Here is a 21,138-nt window from a genome sequence, read left to right as displayed (position 1 = left end):
GCCAGAGTGAAACAGAACAGATCGGGAAGTTTCACAACGTCTTTTCTATACAATGTCTGGAATCTACAGATAACATAACTGGTTAGGTCAGGGCTCGATCTTTAACTACCAGGCTTAGCTCAGGCAGGCCCAGGACTGGTTTCGGGTCTGGTTCCTAGACCAGGCAGGGCTACCTGCCTTTTGTTTCACTTTTCTTTTCTTTTGAGTATAAAACAATATAAAACAATATGAGAGGGTCTGTCTCTCTTCTCTCACTATCGTGTTTTTCCATAATGTTCTACTCTTCATCAAACCTAGTATAAAAATGCTTAGGCTTAACCACATAGTTGGGTCTTCATTTCCTTGTGAAGGCTCCAGTGTCCTGTAAAACTTATATTAAATAAATTTATATGGTTTTCTCTTGTTAATCTGTCTTTTGTTAGTCTAATTTACAGATTCCCAGCCAGACAACCTAGGAAGGTAGGAGAAAAAGGTATTTTTTTCCTTCCTTAGATTAGGAAGTGTGTATGTGTGAGTATGTGAATGTGTGTACAGGTGGAGTGTGGTTGGTGAAATATTTTGATGAGGTGGCTGGAGAAGGCCTCACCTAGCAGGTGACATTAACTGTCCAGTCAGTCTTGAGGTCTAGACCTCTTCTGGCCCTCCCTCTTCTGCTTGTCATTTCTGTCTTTTTGGAGATAGGTGTTCTATGGACACTCATTTCACCAAATAAGGTGCTCAGAGTTCTGCAAACATGATTTTAAAATATTTTAGAAAGAAGTTGCTATTTTAGAATTCTTTTTACATTTTGAAACATTGTTTTGACACCTTAGAAAATAATTATTCAACTTTTAGTAAAGCTGGGTGACTATTACTTGGACCTTAGCCTCAACTTTTTTTGTTTTTCTTTAAGCTTTAAAAAAACTGCCAATCTAGAAATCTCATAGCTTTCTGGGGGCAATTTGAATTCAGCTTTAAAGGTAAACTGCTCTTTTGTTTTGGGAAAATCTCTTGACTAAGGCTTTTAGATATGTAATTGAAGGCTTCTTTCAAATGTTGTCCTTTTTTTCCCACCTTTACAGTTGGGGAAGGCCTAAAGGTGGTGTGAGATAAATGGAAGCAGATGTTTCAGATGGAGATCGTATTCTGTATAGTCATGAAATTGAGTAGATCCTTCATGTTTTCTTTAGAGAATTTGTTTTCCCCTCTAAATGTAGATCCTATAGTCTCTGAAAATGATTGTTCTTGTGGAGATTGCATGTGTACTGTTGATACAGGAGTTAAGAATAAATTACTTAGGTAGATAGGATACTGGAGTTCTCGGTAAGGTTTTCCTTTTTAATGAAAAGCAGTGCCAAATCATTTTCTAACGAAGAGCAGCCTGTAAAATTGAGCTGCAGACATAGATGCTGGCAGTTGTGCCAATCATGTTCAAAATGGCGGCTCCATCTTCCCTTTTCTCTTTGCCATCCACGTGTACAGCGGAGCAGACAAGATGATGCTGGTCAAGTGGAAAGTCCATTTGCATAAGAAGATTAGGGTGGGGTGGCCTGCCTTCCCAGAGCTATGTAAACATCATACCTGATTGAACCAATCTGTGTGCCCTACGTAAATCAGACACCACCTCCTCAAGCCTGCCTATAAAATCCGGCGAACTCCACCCGGCCTTTTCCTCAAAAGCCCTTCTTTCTCACTAGAGAGAGAGCTGTTTCCCTTTCTCTTTTCTTCTGCCTATTAAACCTCCACTCATAAACTCCTTGTGTGTGTCAGTATCCTAAATTTTCTTGGCGTGAGACGATGAACCCTGAGTATTTACCCTAGACAATGAAGCTGCTTCCTTCTCACTCATGCCATGGTCCAAGTACTTGTCAAAGATTAGGAGAGATACCACTTCAGTAGGAAGAATGCACAGGCAAATGGATACCTCAAATTCGGGGAGGGGACTCTAAAAGGGATTTGACTGAGATTATTAAAGTTTACTTTTCTAAACTGTTCTGTTGAAGGACCGCAAATAATTTTATTAACAATCGAATAACATAGACTTTAGGAAAATGTGCAAGTATTGAATTATAATGGATTGTTCTTTTGCAACTCTTAGGGCAAGACTAACTTCCAGTGGGTTGGAGATGGAATATCTCTTATAAATTACTGGTGCAAGAGATCAGTTCTGGGGCAGAGAGATAAAAATTTTTGGAGGCAAATATTTAGTTATTCTCTTTGAGTGAGACAACAGTTTTGCTTGTAGACAGGTACCTGAACCTCCTCTGTAGTAGAAAAGATGAGCAGGCCTCTGCACCTAGAGAAATGATGGAAATTGTCAGAAGTGTTTGAACCAGAGCAACTCCATCTTGAATAGGGGCTGGGTAAAATAAGGCTGAGACCTACTGGGCTGTATTCCCAGGAGGTTAGGCATTCTTAGTCACAGGATGAGATAGGAGGTCAGCACAAGATACAGGTCACAAAGACCTTGCTGATAATGCAGGTTGCAGTAAAGAAGCGGGCCAAAACCTATCAAAACCAAGATGGCAACAAAAGTCACCTCTGGTTGTCCCCACTGCTCATTATACACTAATTATAATACCTTAACATGCTAAAAGACACTCCCACCAGCACCATGACAGTTTACATATGCCATGGCAACCTCAGGAAGTTACCCTATATAGTCTAGAAGTGGGAGGAACCCTCAGTTCTGGGAATGGCTCACCCATTTCCCAGAAAACTCGTGAATAATCCACCCCTTGTTTAGCAAATATTTAAGAAATAACTATTAATATAAGTATAATCACTGAGCAGCCTAAGCTGCTGCTCTGCCTATGGAATAATCATTCTTTATTCCTTTACTTTCTTAATAAACTTGCTTTCACTTTATGGATTTGCCTCAAATTTTTTCTTGTGCGAGATCCAAGAACCCTCTCTTGGGGTCTGGATCCAGACCGCCTTCCGGTAACAAAATCAGGCAAGAGTTCTGAAATTGAATTTTTGTTTTAGATTCTAAGAGTGACCACTTCAAATAGCAGTTGTTGGAGGAAAAAAAAACTTTCTCTACCTTTTTAGGTTCTGTGGTTGGAGGCCTGTATATTAAACTGACAAAAGACAGATCAGCAAGAGAAAAGACAGATTTTTATGCAGAAGTTCACAGAAAAACATGACTCAAGGTGGTGGTTAGAATTTGGGGCTTATATACCATCTTAAACGGAGATGGGGAAGGGCAAAGGGACACTTTTGGGAGAAAAGATGACTTTTCAGGTGAGGGGGTGTGGAGAAAGGGCATTTATGAAAAGAAAAATGACTTTTTGGAAAGATGAATGGTTCTTAGAATAGATGGGAGATAGGATAGTTTTGTAACAACGTCTATTTGGGTGTGGTGCCAACTTCTCAACTTCCTCTTAAGGAAAGATTAGAGTTGCTCTCAGAAAGGGTATTTATAAAAATTGAGTTGTTTGGGGGGCCCTGCTTTTAGGCAGATGAGGAATCTCAGTAACTCAAAAGCCATCAGCTCAAAATAATTTTTTTATGTCATAGTAGACCCCATTCGCAGTTCAAGCTACACTGTTTTGTTTGTCTCTTAGTTATCCTCATGTATCTGTTAAAAATGCTGGCCTGCCTTTGAGCTGTGAAGAACTGGGGACAGAATTCTCCCGTGCTGAGGAAGTAGGAATGCAATTGTCATGCAAGCACAAAAATAGATAGGTGTACATAGCAGCAGAGGAGTTTTCTCATAAAGGAACTGGCATTAATAATTGACAAGATATGTGGGGATTTAATTTCTGAAACGGAGAGCAGCAGGAGTCTGAGCTATTATTTGACATTTTTAAAAGTTTCCTTATTTTGGTATCTCGGTTTGTGAGATCTATGACATATTTATTTAACAAATATTTATTGAAGTCTTAATATGTGCCAGGTACTGTTATGTGTTTAAGATATATCAATGAGCACAGCAGAACCTCAAGGAGCATACATTCTAATGCAGGAAGATGGACAATAAAAAATAAATTATTCAGTATGTTGGAAGGTGATTGGTACTATGGAAAAAAGCTAGAGCTGGTAAGATAGGGGAGTAAATAGGACGATGAAAATGGGGTGAGGAGTTGTTGATTATGGCCTAATATGGTTTGGCTGTGTCCCCACCCAAATTTCATCTTGAATTGTAGCTCCCATAACTCCCATGTGTTGTGGGAGGAAGCCGTTGGGAGATAACTGAATCATGGGGGTGGTTTCCCCCATCCTGTTCTCATGGTAGTGAATAAGTGTCATGAGATTTGATGGTTTTATAAGAGGTTTCCCCTTTCTCTTGGCTCTCATTTCTCTCTTGTTTGCCACCATGTAAGATGTGGCTTTTGCCTTCCACCAAGATTATGAGGCCTCCCCTGCCATATGGAACAGTGAGTCCATTAAACCTCTTTTTATTTTTATTTATTTATTTATTTATTTATTTTCCAGATGGAGTCTCACTCTGTTGCCCAGGCTGGAGTGCAGTGGCGCGATCTCGGCTCACTGCAAGCTCCGCCTCCCGGGTTCCTGCCATTCTCCTGCCGCAGCATCTCTGAGTAGTTGGGACTGCAGGCGCCCGCCACTATGCCCGGCTAATTTTTTGTATTTTTAGTAGAGACAGGGTTTCACCATGGTCTCGATCTCCTGACCTCGTGATCCGCCCGCCTGGGCCTCCCAAAGTGCTGGGATTACAAGCGTGAGCCACTGCACCTGGCCTAAACCTCTTTTTATTTATAAATTACCCAGCCTTGGGTATGTCTTTATTAGCCGCATGAAAATGGACTAATACATTGCCATTTAAAATAGGGTAGTCAGGGTTGGCCTCATTGAGAAGGTGACACTTGAGTGAAAACTTGAAGGAATTGAGGGAATCAGCCACATGGATACCTAGGGGAAGTATTCCATGCAGAGGGAATAGCCAATGCAAAGGGCCTGAGGTAGATATGATAGACTGAATAATGACCTCCCAAAATATGTTCATTTCTTAATGCCCAGAACCTGTGAATATTACTTAATATGACAAAAGGGACTTTGCAGATGGATCAAATTAAAGATTTTGATATGGAAGATTATCTGGATTATTGAAGTGGGTGCAAGGTAATCTAACTCTCCTTATAAGAAGGAGTGTGCAGGAAAAGCCAGAATCAGGAGAAGTAAAGGTGGTGATAGAAGCAAATGTTGGAGAGATGCACTCTGAAGAGGGAGGAAGGGGCCCTGAGCCAAGGAATACAGGAGGCCACCAGAAGCTGGAAAAGGCAGGGGAATGGACCTTCCCCTCCGAGCCTCCAGAAGGAACCATCCCTGCTGGAGCCTTGGCTTTAGTCTGGTGAAATTGATTGCAGACTTCTAACCTCCAGACTGTGAGAATACACTTCTGTCGTTTTAAGCCACAGAGGTTGTGGTAAGTTGTTAAAATGGTAATAGGAAATTAGTACCCTCTGACTTTGACCAAAATTGTTCAAGCAATAGAAAGTCTAGTGAGACTGGGGGGAGAGAGTGGTACCAGAAGAAGTCAGAGAAATAAAAGGAATGGAGAGGCCCTCCTGAATTCAGTTAAGATTGTTGTGCAGAGGAGTGAAATGAGCTGACTTTTACAGTTCACTATGTGTATGTGTGTGTGTTTTGGGGGAGGATTTGGGAGGAGCCATAGGTGGTAGAAGTGAGGTAGTTTAGAAACCTATTTCATAATCACGTATAGAGATGATGATAAACCAGATCAGGCAGGTACCAGTGGAGGTGGTGAGATATACTTTAAGATAAGGCCAACAGCATGTCCTGATGAATTAGATATGGGATCTGAGAGAAAGAGAAGAGTCAAGAATGGCTCCAAGATATTTGGCCTGAGCAATCAAAAGGCTGCAGTTGTCAGTCAACTAAATTTAGGAAGACCATAGGTGGAACATAGATCTAAAGTTTAAGATATGTATTAGATATCCAAGTGGAAATCCAATTAGGGAGTCCTACAGGTTGGGAGTTCAGAGGAGGTACTGGAGTGGAGATACAAATATGGCAGTTGTTGACAATATAGATGCTGTTTAGGTATGAGATTAGATGAGATCACTGAAAGGGTAATTGTAGGCAGAGAAAAGAACAAGAAGGCCTAAGCCCTGTAATATTCCATCATTCAGAGGTTAGGGGTAGAGGAATGATTGATAAAGGAAACAAAGAAGGAGCAACCAGTGGTGTAGAAGGAAAAACAACGACTTTCTTATCCAAGTGACAACAAACACTTGCATTCTGAAAGGAAACACACAACACTCTAGAGCCCAAAGAGGAAGGTCACTGTTGGGAGCTACCTCTCCGTGGGTCTCTTGTTTTTGCACATCTGTGGGCAGAGCACAGAGAGCCCTTATTCCAGATTATCTCTTTAAGAATATTTGTGTAGTGAACAGCCTTGAAAGATAGAGATAGTGTTTCCCTCTGTAGCAGCGAGCAGATTTATTGCCCAGTATAATAAAGATAATGCCTCCCTCCACCGCAAAATTCAGGCTGGTTAGCTAACTCTTAGGATAAAAGATTGGGGATTCCAATGCTTGTGTTTCATCAGATGTGACATAAACCCACCTGGGCCCCTCTGCATGGCCCTTGAAGGACTTGAGGGTGGAAAGGGAACTGACAAATACGAATCTCATGCTTCTTGCTGTGCTGTGAATAATAAAGTCCTTTGTCTCTGACCCCATAGTCTCATGTCTTCTGCCAGCATCTATGAAACTGTGGCAGGCTAACTTATTAGCTTGCAAGTAGAGTAAAATCCTTTCACAGTTCTTGAGAGTCATAGTTCTTCGATTATCTGGATGTGTTGAAAATTGCCCTGTTGCACAGCAATATAAAAACACTAAATAAATGGTGTACTAACAATTTTCAAGGATAGCCTTTCTAGAATTTACCACATACCTTACCATTTTCTAAAAGAGAAAAGTTATGAAATAATTTTTGATGTTTCTGGGCTTGATGTGTGGTTGGGCCCCAGAGGCCCACTGAGTTACACAGAGTTGTCAGTGTCTTTGTGATTCTCAAACTGTCCTTTATGTAAGAATCACCTAATATGCTTATGAAAAATGTGCTTTTCTGGGCCACACCCTCAAAGATTCTAATATGCAGCTCAGAACCTTACCTTTTAAACAAATCCTCAGGTGATTCTAATGTAAGTGCTTTAGGCCCCCACCTTGAGAAATTCTGCTTTATATAAAATGACTCTGGATTAGCAAGGGCCTGACCTCTTTTGGTTGTATTTTATAGTTGCCTACCCCCTTTTCTTACTGTCATTTGTAAATTATTTTTGCTAAATAATTTCTAGCAGTTTTTATCCTGTTTGATATTTCTGTGCCCTAAGAAACACAATAGCCAAGCCTGTTAGAATAGTGTCTAAATAAAATAGCTTTAAATGAAGATAGAGACATTCCATTGGTGCAACATGTGTGACCTTTGGTGCAAAGCTCTTGTAACTAGATTTGAGCTTTTTAGAGTAATTTTATTTTACTTTTTTGATTAACTGTGTTTCAGAGATATATGCTGCCATATAACTGCTATCTGGACAATTGATTGAATTGATTCCAATCCTTTCCTCAAGAGAATTTAAAATAGCTTTTACAATATTTACTGATAACCAGTAGAATTTACTGATAACTAATCCTTCCCCAAAATAATTTAAAGTATCTTTTATATATATAATATATAATATAATATATTATATATTTATAATATTATATAAAATATAATAGATAATATAAAAATATATATTATATATAATAGATAATATAAAAATATATATTATATATTATAGATAATATAAAAATATATATTATCTATAATATATAATATAAAAATATATAATATATAATATATAATAAAAAATTATATATAATATAAAAAATATAAATATATATTATATAATATATATAGAATATAGAATACATATAATATATATAAATATATATATTTTTATATTATATATAATATATATATTATATATATAATATATAATATATATAATATATATAATATATAATATATATTATATATTATATATATAATATATAATATATATTATATATAATATATATACTATATAGTATATATATTATATATAATATATATTATATATATAATATATAAATATATACTATATAGTATATATACTATATACTATATACTATATGTTATATATACTATATACTATATAATACATACTATATACTATATATAATATATACTATATACTATATATATAATATATAATATATATTTTATATATATATTTTTTTGAGACAGAGTCTCATTCTGTCACCCAGGCTGGAGTGCAATGACTTGATCTTGGCTCACTGCAACATCTGCCTCCTGTTTTCAAGCGATTTTCCTGCCTCAGCCCCACGAGTACCTGGGATTACAGGCACGTGCGCCACCATGCCTGGCTAATTTTTGTATTTTTAGTAGAGATGTGGTTTCACCATGTTGGTCAGGCTGGTCTTGAACTCCTGACCTCATGATCCGCCTGCCTCGGCCTCCCAAAGTGCTGGGATTACAGGCGTGAGCCATTGTGCCTGGCAATAATGTTAATAAAAAGTAATAAAATAGATATAGAAAATCAGATCTATGGAAAAATGGAGAATGCAAAATGATGTCATGTGGATTAAGTCACTGCCATACTGAACGTCATACTTGCTTGTGAGATTCCTGGCAGTCAGTGCAAAAGGGGGAATGCAATTAGTTGCATGCTTCCTCTTATTTAAAAGCAAGAAGCACAGGTCTTAGAAAAGACAGGATTTTTTTTTTTTTCCTGGCAGCATATCCTAGAATACATTTATCTGAGGGGCTTTTCTTTTTCTTAAAATTTATTTTTTAAAAATTTTTTTAATTTTTACTTATCTGTTGTGACCTTCGGGAAGGGGCTTTTCTTTGTAGAAGGTATTTAGTGATAGGTTCGATAATCTACCCAACTATTTTTTTAAGTAGCAACCGCATAGGCAAACGTCTTTTGACTGTTTCTTATAGCAATATTTCATGGAAGCTTAAGGTGTCATTAAAACATAGCTCAGTCAAAGCAATGCTGTGAGGGGCTGAACTCCTGTGGTCCCAGTATATATCATTTTCATAATTTAATAAAGCAAGGTGTAACTGTGTTTAATTTTGGAGAAAAAAAATGTTTGCTGAGAAAATGTTCACATTTCTCTCCTGGGATGAATGACTGATGTAATATTTCTCAAGGAGACAATTTAACTATGATACATAATGTGCCTACTGCTTTGACCCATTGGGTTAGTTCGTCCATGCTACATTACGTTACCTTTCTTACAGGAATCTGCAAATACTTTATGTGAATCCTAGCTAGTTGGGGCTTTTGCTTTGTAGACTGTTGTTCTGCTCACCAAATTGATTAAAACCTGCTTACTTTAAACCCAAGTCTTAAAACTTTAGGGTACTCTTGCACTATTATCATTTGTGCTTGTGCTATATATTTTGAACACATCATTCATCACACAGTCCTTTGAGGCACTGCATAAAATTACCACTTTGACTATAAGACAATATGTTAGCCAACTGTGACTAAAAAGGTGTTTAGATACTAGCTGTCAGCATGGTTTGAAACACCCACCTAAATATGGAAATTGTGGGAACAGCAAAAAATCCAATGTGCCTCTAAACACAATGTTAAAGAAATACTGACTGCCAATATCGGTCAAAACAGAACAATTTTAGAAAGAGAAGAACCAGCGTATAGAAATTGGTAGTAAGTGGAAAAAAGGTAGGCATGTGTCTTTATTTTTAAGTATCTTGCTTACTTTGGAAATAGACAATTGGTTACATAGAACTTTATGATGTGTTGTATCAAAAATTTTTGCTAGTTTCAGACTTTTACTGCTATAGGTAGAAATGAACTCTTCTGTCCACAGTAAATTTTTGTTGTTGTTGTTGTTGTTAAATGTATTTTAAAAATAATTTCCTTTCTTTTAAAAGTTCTTTTAAAAGTCACCAACCAACTTCTTTTTAGGGTATGGAGTTGTTTTTTTTTTTTTAATAGGTAGAATAATATTTGTGTTTTTAACTGGAGGACGAGCACAAATTATCTCATATTTCTACTTGAGCGAGATTTTTTGTTATCTTAATATGCTTTTTACCATTCACCAGCAAGCAGCATAGCAACCAAGATAATTATATAAACACTCTATGTAAAAATATTCTATCTAAATCTGTGTAATTATATAATAACATAATATATAAGCTATATTTTCAGACTACCTCTCAGAGATTGCAAAGCTCTTATACAGATGTGTTCTGGAACATATAGGAATCTGAAGGCAAGAGGGAATTTTAAAATTGATGGCAAGGTTGAAAACAGTCTGTGTTCCAGATCTCTCAATTGTTGCCTTGAATATGAAAATATTATGGCAAGAGAAACGAGGTATTTGCCACTTCTCAAGAAAATTTTATATGCCCCCAGTATGGTCATCTGAATCAAATGATTAAACATTCTCATCAAAAATTCTTACCCTCTGAGTGAACAGGTTGGATATTTTCTAGGATGCTTGACTGGGCATTAAAGAACATTTTGGGGTTGTCATAAGTGGGCAAAGTGGGGACTTACAGTGGTGGTGAGCATAGCTTCCAGCAGCTAAACACATCCTTCTACATGAGTCTTTGCTAATTCTTGGAAGCCAGGCCAATTGGAAAAGAACACCAGTAGGCCAGAGAAAAGTAGAGAATCAAAGTAATTAACAAACATAATGGTTTTATAGGTGACTATGATTGAATGATGAATAAAACCCAATATAACTAGTAGAAAAGCAAGCTGCTTTTCTCTTTTCAGTTTTTGGGATGTATTGATCCTATCATTAGTTGTCATTCATGAATTGAAAAAGGAAAGGGTGAAGGTTAAAAAACAAAAGCCCTTGGCATTTGAATAGGAGACTCAAACAGTTGGGAAAAGTAATGACTCGACTTGATTTTCCTTCCTCTGGCAGCTTGGTGTTGTCTTTGTTTTTCCCTATTGGCTTTGTATAAAAAGTAAAACTCTTTAAAGCCAAATTATGCTTAAAGATACATAAAGTTGCCATTTATTGAGCACTGCTACATAATTTTTAATGAAGACCGTATCACAAATTATCTTACAATTGTATTTGAGCAATTTTCTATGTTATCTTGATATGCTTTCCACCATTCATAGAAATGGAGAAAAATATAAAAAACAATGTGTACAAATAAAGTATTAAGCAAAAGTGTACATTCTACCTTGTATCCTATTATCACTGTTGGTTGGGCATCCTATCCTATCCCCTGCCCCAACTACTCAGATTGATAAAATTGAGGGTAAGTGCATTTAAGAGGCTTGCTCAAGTTCACATGGCTATTAACTATAGTGTAGAGATCCACACCCAGGTTTGTGTCTAAATGGGGTATTTAAATCCAAATCCCAAGGCTGGAATTCTTTCCATGAATTTCCTAAATAATGATCTCATACAGCTTTAGCTTGATTGATTAGCTTGGAATCAGGCAGAATGACTTCATCACAGAGCACTTATAAAAAGAAAAGTAGTCAGAGACTGGTTTCATCAGAAGTGTTTAGAAGAAATCAGATTTACTCCAAAGGAAAGTTCAAAGGGTTCAAAAGTTCAAAGATCCACAGGAAGGAGGCTTTCCTTCCAAAGGAAGGATTTATGTTTGGGACAAACGTTGCTGTAGGGCAGTGTTTCCTAAATTTACCTTATTATAAGGCTCTCTTGGGGTGCTTGTTAAAGAATACAGAGTGTTAGACTTCTCGCTGAGAGAATCTGGTTCAGTAGGCTTTATGCAGTAGGGCCCAGAAATCTGTATTTTAACAGCGACCCTTCTTCTCCACCCCCCAAGGTTGTTTTATGATTAGGTAAGTTTGGAAAATACTGCTTAAAAAGGATAGCTCCATGTTCTGAATGCCCAGAATCTAACAGAGATATGTCTTTTAAATAGAAGTTAGAAAAAGAGTACAAGTATAACAAAGATTCATCAAGATTATTTTTAAAGGTAGCTGTTAATAGCCAGCTCTGTGAAAAAAAGTCAGAGTAAATGGGATTCCATTAAAATAAAAGATAGTATACATATTATTCAGCGCTCTCTCAGATGCATGTGGCCCAAGAGTGGCTCATTGAAAACCAGTTTAAGCAAAAAGAACGGTATGGGTGTAGGGTGGGATATATTGGTTCACAAATGTGGGAAAGATCTAAAGGCTTAAATAATGTTTGGGTTTGGCTTCCTGATTGCTGTGCCATCTTCAGGGAAGGTTATGATTGGTCAGCACGAATCATCTGCCCACCCCTATCGTGCGTATGGACTGTGATTGACAGTTATGTGCACCACATGAAGAAAAGAGCAGAGTTCTTCAAAGAGTATGATACAGTAAGAGAAGGAATAGGGGATGAGATCTAGGGCTGTGGGATTAAAAAAACAACCAAACCAAACATCTGCTACTCTTCACACATGTCATTATTCCTTTCCCTTTATTTTGTGAAATATTTAAGTATTTTTATAAATTGTGACATTGGCTACTTAAAGTATTGTAAATAAAATTAAATATTGTAATTAGAGATGTATATACAACTCCCAAGGTGGCATTTTGCTGTACATTTCCTGCAGCCCAGCTTGAATTGACTTTGCTACTCATTTTTCCATTACCATGGAATAGAGAAAGAATATGGCCTATAGGGCAACTAATGAGCCTCTGCAGGACTTGCCCAGCTCCCAAATAATGAATACATCATTATTTCATTCCTTTGTACATCCAAACTTCCTTAAATGACCTGTTTGAAATGATAAATTATCTCTGAAAATTGATTTCTTTCCAAAATTAAAAACATCAATTTTGTTAGAGATTTCCAGCGATGTTTCAAAAAAAAATTCTGTGACTTCCTTGCCTATCCATTAAGTCTTCCTCCCAAAAAAGGTTTCATTCTCGGTAGTTGCAATAATCAAGCAATAAAATAATGTCTGAACACCTTTTACTGAAAAGTTGAGATTTAAAAAATATTGTAGCGTACTAAAAAATATCGGTTATGTTGGCAGCTTTTTAAAGGAAAATATCCTCCTTTGAAATCAAAGATGAAAGAGACAATGAAGGAGAAACCATTAATTCATCCACTTAACAAATCTTAAGTAAAAAGCCCATTATATGGCACATTATAATAAGCAGTTTCATTTTGGGAGTCTTGGTACATGTTTCTCATTATCTGGGGTAAGATAAGTGTGTCTACAATATTGATTCTCTAAGTCTCTCCGAAATTGGTTGCATAACAACTTTTTGCTCAATAAATTTTGGAGACTCCTGGGATTGTTGCCTTATCAGAAACATAGGTAGGCAAAGTTGATCTTTTGCACCAGCTCAGCAATTTTTTGGCACTTTTTCCTTGCCTTCTATTCCATTTCCCTCTGATCTAGGCCTTGCAAACTTTTTGCCCTGAGTGCTGTCCCTTTGGTGCTTCGAAGGACCTGACCACTAGCACTGTATAGTCCTACTCTCCTACGTTGTCCTATCTTCCAGAGTTACCCCTTGTTATCAGTTGTGATAAATTTTGGTTGGTGTTGTAAAATGGCATTATGGTTAGGAATATAGAAATACATGAATCCTATCAAGTTTTCAGGTATTTTTTTTTTCTCTGCATTCCTAAAGAGTTTGCAAACATTGCAAAAAAAAAAAAAAATCAAGAAAATGCTTTGCTCACTGTGCTAGGAGGAAGCTCTGGTGAGCTCAGCAGGACTTGCTGGCTCAGGCTGGAGGACCAAGGAGCTTCCTTCTTCTCCAACCTAAACTAGAACCTTGAGTATTGCTGCCATATAATAAAGGACTTCTATTAGTTAGGATTCTTCAAAAAAATTCTTTGTATGATGGTGGCTGAGAAGTCTCACATTTGCTATCTGCAAGCTGGAGGCCCAGGAAAGCCCGTGTTGTAGTTCTAGTCCGAGCTCGGAGGGTAGAGAATCAGAGGGGCCAAGATGTTAGTTTTGGTTTGAGTCCAAAGAACAAAGAACCAGAAGCACCAATGTTTGAAGGCAGGAGAAGACAAATGTTTAGTCTCCAGAAGAGAAAGCAAATTTGCCCTTTCTTAGCCTTTGTGTTCTATTCAGGCCTTCAAAGGATTGGAAGATGCGCACCCCCATTGGTAAGGGTGGATCTTCTTTACTCAGTATACTGATTCAAATGTGAATGTCTTCTGGAAACACCCTCACAGACACCCCCAGAAATGTTTTATCAGCCATCTGGGCATCCCTCAGCCCAGTCAAGTTCATGCATAAAATGAATCATCATGAGGCCCATTTAGCACACTTCCACTAGGTCTGAGAAGATGCAGCCAGGGAGAGACAGATGGATTTCTGGTCTCCCAGGAGGGCCTCCCTGGCTGTCTTGTGGGATAACAAATCCTTAAATGTGCCTCTAAGATTTGTCTCCCCTCCAAGAACATGTTTTAGAAATGGTTTTGAACATGGAGCCTCTCCTAATAACCATGAATTGTTCTGTACTAGCTTTTTCTTCACACTGCACAAACCGGTATTAGTAGATTAGACTTCACTTCTGAAGTGCTAGTTGTAGGCATTTATATGGCACTCTTCAACTCTACAACTGTGGTGCAGTACAGAGGGATGAAGCTGGAAGGCAGACAATGTACCTAGCTCCCCTCTGCTCCACACTGCCCGTTCACTATAGGCAATTCACTTAGATTCTCTGAACTTCAGTTATCTGACTTAATCTAAGAACACTATTACTGAAATATCCTTCTGAAGGCAAGATAAACTTAATGTTCCTACCATCTACAAACCCTAAACCTCTTAGGCAGGCTTTTCAGGATCCCAAAGTGTGAAGACTTTTTTTTTTAAATCTACTTACTTAAAAGGGATTGAAAATAAAGGCAGAGGCTTCACCTGTCTCTAAAACTTCAGAACAGATTTCCCAAAGAGACTCGCTTACATCACACTCTCCAGGCTTCCTGGGAGAACAGATGGAAAGAGCTCTTAGACATGAAGCACATGCCCTTGGGACAGCAGGATGGAGATACTGTAACCAGAAGAAACTGACTGTGGTCCCAGTTTCTGAAAGCAATGTCTCAGGTGGCAAGTAGCTTTAAGAGGGCCAAGGTACTCGTATCTGCCTGTAGATGTGGTTTGGCAGGAACAGTGTTTCTGGGAACAGTGAAGGGTTTCTCAGGAAGTAAAAGGCAAACAAAATGAAGCTCAGTGGAGGAAATTCCTTCCTGACTGAAAGTTCATCTGACATAAAATTCTATCTATATAAATCTGTTTTGGAATACCTTCTTGATCACCTTGAGAATTAGTGGGGACTTAGAGAGTTAGCGACTCCTGCTCATAAACTCATTGACTAGAGAAAGAAAAATTGTAGAAGAAAAAATATTTCTAAGAATATTCATCATTTGGAAAAACCCCAGTGTATAAACATGCCTTTGAAACTTGCACAGAGAGATCTTGTTTAGTTTCTAATAAGCAAGGTATTGGTAATAGAGCTGAGAAAGGCAGCCCCATCATTACCAATGCACTGCAACCCATGCCCCGGGCCTCACCTGTCTATGCACACACAGGTTCATACTGATGCCAATACCCACATTTCTCTGACTCTTGCCTTCATCTGTTCATGTCTAGGTGTCCCTGGTTCTTCTCTTCTTATTCAGTTATTTCTAGCCATATCCAGTGTGTCTCACTTGTGCTTAAGATAAATTCTATTGACTAAAGACAAGGCCAAATCTGCCACATTCTGCTTTCCCTCTCTGGTCCTCTTGGTCCCTGTGGCCACGCTAGGCGCCACAGCTGCCCAGCTACTGTGGCTTGAATCAGCAAGACTACTCCAAGGGTACTCAGCGAGAGTTGCCTGATGCTCCCAAAGTGCCCACCCTGAGGTCTCCAAGCAGCAAGGTTAGAAATGGGGAGGAGGCTTTTGTCCCTTTCTCAGGGTCATGTTGTTAGCCATTGTTACCTGTTACCTGGATACCAAATGCAGTATGCTGGCTCTACCCTGGGAGTTTTAGAATCTCTCATTTAGCCTGGGCCTGCAGTCTGTCTCTATAAAATGGCTTAGTATGAGGACTTGGGGCAAGACCTGGGAATTGGAGAGATGACAGATGTTGCCCTCTTCTCCTCTCCCTCTTCCTCTGTATATGTCTTTGTTTTTCCCCCCCATGTAAGCCATTTTTTCTTTTTCAAATAGATGCTTACTGGCCAACTGCCCCATTTTCTCATACATATGCCTTGAGGAGTAAAATCCTGAAATTTGGGACCCCTGCTTTGCTAATTTATTGTGTTTATTGCTATACTCATTTATGCAAGCTCTCTTTATTTAGGGTTGCCAGGTAAAATGCAGGATTCCCAGTGAAATTTGATTTCAGATAAATAATGAATCACTTTTTGAATAAATGTGTACCAAGTGTTGCATGGAACATACTTATACTAAAAAAATCATGGGTTACTTATCTGAAATTCATATCAAACTAGGTGTACTGTATTTTTCTCTGCTAAATCTAACAACTCTAGTTTTTATCACTCTGTTTTAGTGATTTAAAAATATTTAAAAAGCTTTTTATGATCATATGGATGTAAGTTTTAGAATCCATTCTTTTTTTCCTATAAGCTTTTCTTCAGCCATAAATTCCTCTACCAGAGGGCTTTTAGAAATCTAAGCCCAAAGGTTGGAAAGTTGGCTCTCATAATCAAATTTTTTCGCAGAGTTGAGAACCTTGGCTTGGAAAGCAGTGATCATAAAATTAGAGAGGGAGGGAGATATTTAATCAAGCATGTGGAGGCTATGAGGCCTGGGTTCCAACAGGATGAGGAGGGTGATTTGAGGAGATTGGAGGTCTTGGGTATTTTCCAACAGATCTTTGGAAGTCAGACCTTTGGGGTCATCACTCATGGCCTCGGTTATTGCTCAAAGCAGGTGTGACCTGACCAGAAAGAGTTGCCCAAAGTTAGAGAACAATATACACACGACATCAGTGAGAAGAGCACACTGGCAATTCTGATAACAGCTACATCTCCCAAGTTTTAATATTCTGTGTTGAAAAATTCTGAACAAAGACTCTGTGGATATATATAAAATGACAGAAAATACTTTTCCCTTAGAGAGAGATGAAAATAGAAATTGTGCCTTGAAAACCTTAACCTAAGAAATACAGTCTTTATTGATCTGAATTGCTAATGCAAAAGTATTGTGTTTTTATTTTAAAATCTCTGTCTCTGCCTTAAAGTTTTTCATAAATATTGTAGCAGAATATTAGCTTTCATTATTTATGAATCTGTTGAACTTTGCAAGGATTTTCTGTCAGTTAAAGGATAACAATTTTAAGGATAGTTTATTTTCCATCATAAATAACCTAAAAGGTCATTCGGTATTTTACAATAACATCCAAAGAGAGTAGATATTGAGAGTAAGTATTCGAAGCTAGATAGAGGAGGCAGAGCAAGATGGCTGAATAGAAGCCTCTATCAATCATCCTTCCTGCAGGAACATCAAATTTAACAACTGTCTACACAAAAAAAAGCACCTTCATAAGAACCAAAAATCAGGTAAGAGATCACAGTACATGGTTTTTAACTCCATGTCACTGAAAGGGGCACTGAAGAGGGTGGAAAGACAGTCTTGAATTGCTGACACCACCCCTCCCCCATCTCCTGACAGCAGCCACATGGTGCAGAGAGAGAATCTGTGTGTTTGAGGGAGGGAGAGCACAGCTATTGTGAGACTTTGCATTGGAACTTAGTACTGCCAACACTGGGCAGAAGTCAGCTGATGCCCATGGAGGGAGCATTCAGACCAGCTGTAGCTGGAGAGCAACTGCCCATCTCAGTGGTCAGAACCTGAGTTTCGGGAAACCTTGCCAAAGTGGACTAAAGGGCTCTGGATTCTAAATAAACTTGAAAGGCAGTCTAAACCACAAGGACTGCAGCCCTTAGGCAAGTCCTAGTGCTGTACTTGCCTCAAATTTGGGGGGCACATAACCTAGTGAGACAGCAGCTGGGGTGGGTAAGAGAGTGCTTGTGCCACCCCTCCCAGGCAGCACAGCTTGCATCTCTGAAAGAGACCCCTTCCTTCTGCTTGAGGAGAGGAGAGAAGAAAGAGGACTTTGTCTTGCAACTAGTATACCAGCCAGCCACAGTAGAATAGGGCAATGGGTAGAGTCATGAGGTTCCCATTCCATGCCCTAGCTCCCAGACCACATTTCTGGATACACCCCGTGCCAGAAGGGAACCTGTTGCCTTGAAGGGAAGGACCCAGCCCTGGAAGGAGTAATCACCTGCTGACTAAAGAGCTCTTGGGCACTGAATCATCAGTAGCAGTAATCAGGTAGTATACACTGTGGGTCTTGGGTGACACTCTAAGACTTTCTGGCTTCAGCTGTGACCCAGCATATTCAAAGCTGTGATGGTTACAAAGAGAGACTTCTTGAGAAAAAATAGGAAAGAGTAAAGTGGACTCTGTCTTTCAGCTTAGTTACCAGCTTGGCCACAATGGAGAAGAGCATTAAGTAGGCTCTTGGTGTCTCTAATTCTAGGCCTTGGCTCTTGGCCAGCTTCTGGGCCTACCCTGGGCCAGAGGGGAGCTCACTGCCAGGAAGACTGAGTCCCAGGTTTAGCAGCATTTGCCCCAAGCTGACTGAAGTGCCCTTGGGCCTTAAATGAGCATTGGCAGTAGCCTGGCAGTACTCCCTGTGGGCATGTGGCAGTAGTTGTCATGGGGAGAGAATCTTCTGCCTGGAGAAAGGGGAAGGAAGAGTGGGAAGAACTTTGTCTTCTGGTTTGGGTGCCATCTCAGCTGCAGTAGGATACAGCACCAGGTACATTTCTAAGGTGTCTGACTCCTGGCCCTGGCTCCTGCATGGCATCTCTGGACCTGTCTGGGGCCTGAGGAAGCTTGCCATCCTGAAGGGAAGAACACAAGCCTGGCTTACTTTGCCACCTACTGATTGTAGAACCCTAGGTCCTTGAACAAACACAGGTGATAGCCAGGTAGTGGTTATAGTGGGTTTTGGGTGAGACCCAGTTCTGTGCTGGCTTCAGGTCAGTCTGACACAGCAGAGACCCAGTGGTAGCGGCTCAGGGGTGCTTGTGTCACTCCTTCCCCAGCTCCAGGCAGCTCAGCACAGACAGGGAGAGACTCTATTTGTTTGGGAGAAAGTAAGGGAAGAGAATAAAAGTCTATCCTTGCTAATCCAGAGAATTCTTCTGTATCTTCTCCAAGACCACCAACGTGGTATCTCTGCAAGTCTGAAGGAACCATAGCATTACTAGGCTTGGGTTACCCTCTAATGCCCATATGACTGCAGTAACCAAAAACTTAGATCATAACACCCAAGTCCCTTTGAATACCTAGAAAGGCTTTCCAAGAAGGATGGGTACAAACAAGCCCAGAATGTGATGACTACAGTAAATACCTAACTCCTCAATGCCAGACACTGATGAACATCCATAAGCATTAAGACTATCTAGGAAAACATGACATCACCAAACTAACCAAATGAGGCACCAGAGACCAATCCCGGAGAGACAGATATATAAGACCTTTCAGACAGAGAATACAAAAATAGGTTTTGAGGAAATTCAAAGAAAATCAAGATGACATGGAGAAGGAATTCAGAATTCTATTGGATAAATTTAACTAAGATATTGAAATAATTAACAAGAATCAGGCAGAAACTCCAGAGCCGAAAAGTGCAATAGACATACTAAAGAATGAATCAGCCTCTCACCAGCAGAATTGATCAAACAGCAGGAAGAGTTAGCTTGAAGACAGGCTATTTGAAAATACACAGTCAGAGGAGAGAAGGAAAAAAATAAAATAGAGTGAAGCATGCCTACAAGATCTAGATCTAATAGCTCCAAAAGGCCAAATCTAAGAGTTATTGGTGTTAAATAGGAGGCAGAGAGAGAGAGAAGAGACAGTTAGAAAGTTTATTCAAAGGGATAACAACAGGGGATTTGCCAAACCCAGAGGAAGATATCAATATTCAAGTACAAGAAGGCTATAGAACACCTAGCAGATTTAACCCACAGAAGACTACTTCAAGGCATTTAATAATCAAACTCCCAAAGGGCAAGGATAAAGAAGCCTAAAAGCAGCAAGAGAAAATAAACAAATAATATGCAATGGAGCTCCAATGTGTCTGGCAGCAGACTTTTCAGTGTATATCTTACAGGCCAGGAGAGAGTGGCAGGATATATACAAAGTGCTGAAGGAAAAAAAAAAAGGAAAACCTTTTACCCAAAAATTGGATATCCAGTGAAAATATCCTTCAAATATGAAGGAGAAATAAAAACCTTCCCAGACAAATAAAAGCTGGGGGATATCATCAACACCAGACCTGATAGGAAATACTAAAGGGAATTCTTTAATCTGAAAGAAAAGCATGTTAACGAACAACAAATCATCTGAAGGTACAAAACTCACTAGTAATAGTAAGTACACAGACAAGCACAGAATATTATGACACTATAATTGTGGTGTGTAAATGACTCATGTCTTAAGTAGAAAAATGAAAAGGTGAACTGATCAAAAAGAATAGCTATAACAACTTCTCAACACATAGTAAAATAAGATATAAATAGAAACAACAAAGACTTAAAAAGCATGGAGACAAAGTTAAAATGTAGAGTTTCTATTAGTTTTATTTTGCTTGTTTATATAATCAGTATTAAGTTATCAGTTTAAAGTAATGAGTTCTAAGATAGTATTTGCAAGCTTCATGGTAACTTCAAATCTAAAACACAATGGGTACACAAAAAATAAAAAGGAAGAAATTAAAACATACCATCAGAGAAAAATCACCTTCAGTAAATAGTAGACAAGAAAGAAAGAAAAAAGGAATATAAGATCACAAAACAACCAGAAAACAAATGACAAAATGGCAGGAGTAAGTCCTTACTTATCAATAGTAACATTGAATGTAAATGGAGCAAACTCTCCAACCAAAAGACATAGAGTGGCTGAATGGATACACAAGACCCAACGATCTGTTGCCTACAAAAAACACACTTCACCAGTAAAGACACACAGAGGCTGACAATAAAGGGATAGAAAAAGATATCCCATGCAAATGGAAACAAAAAAGGGGCAGAAGTATTTATACTTATATCAGATGAAATAGATTTCAAGACAAAAACTATAAAAAAGACAAAGAATGTCATTATATAATGATAAAGCAGTCAATT

This window comes from Pongo pygmaeus, chromosome 10 (genome assembly GCF_028885625.2).
Source record: "Pongo pygmaeus isolate AG05252 chromosome 10, NHGRI_mPonPyg2-v2.0_pri, whole genome shotgun sequence".
Classification (NCBI taxonomy): domain Eukaryota; kingdom Metazoa; phylum Chordata; class Mammalia; order Primates; family Hominidae; genus Pongo; species Pongo pygmaeus.
Note: the sequence above shows the minus strand (reverse complement) of the source record.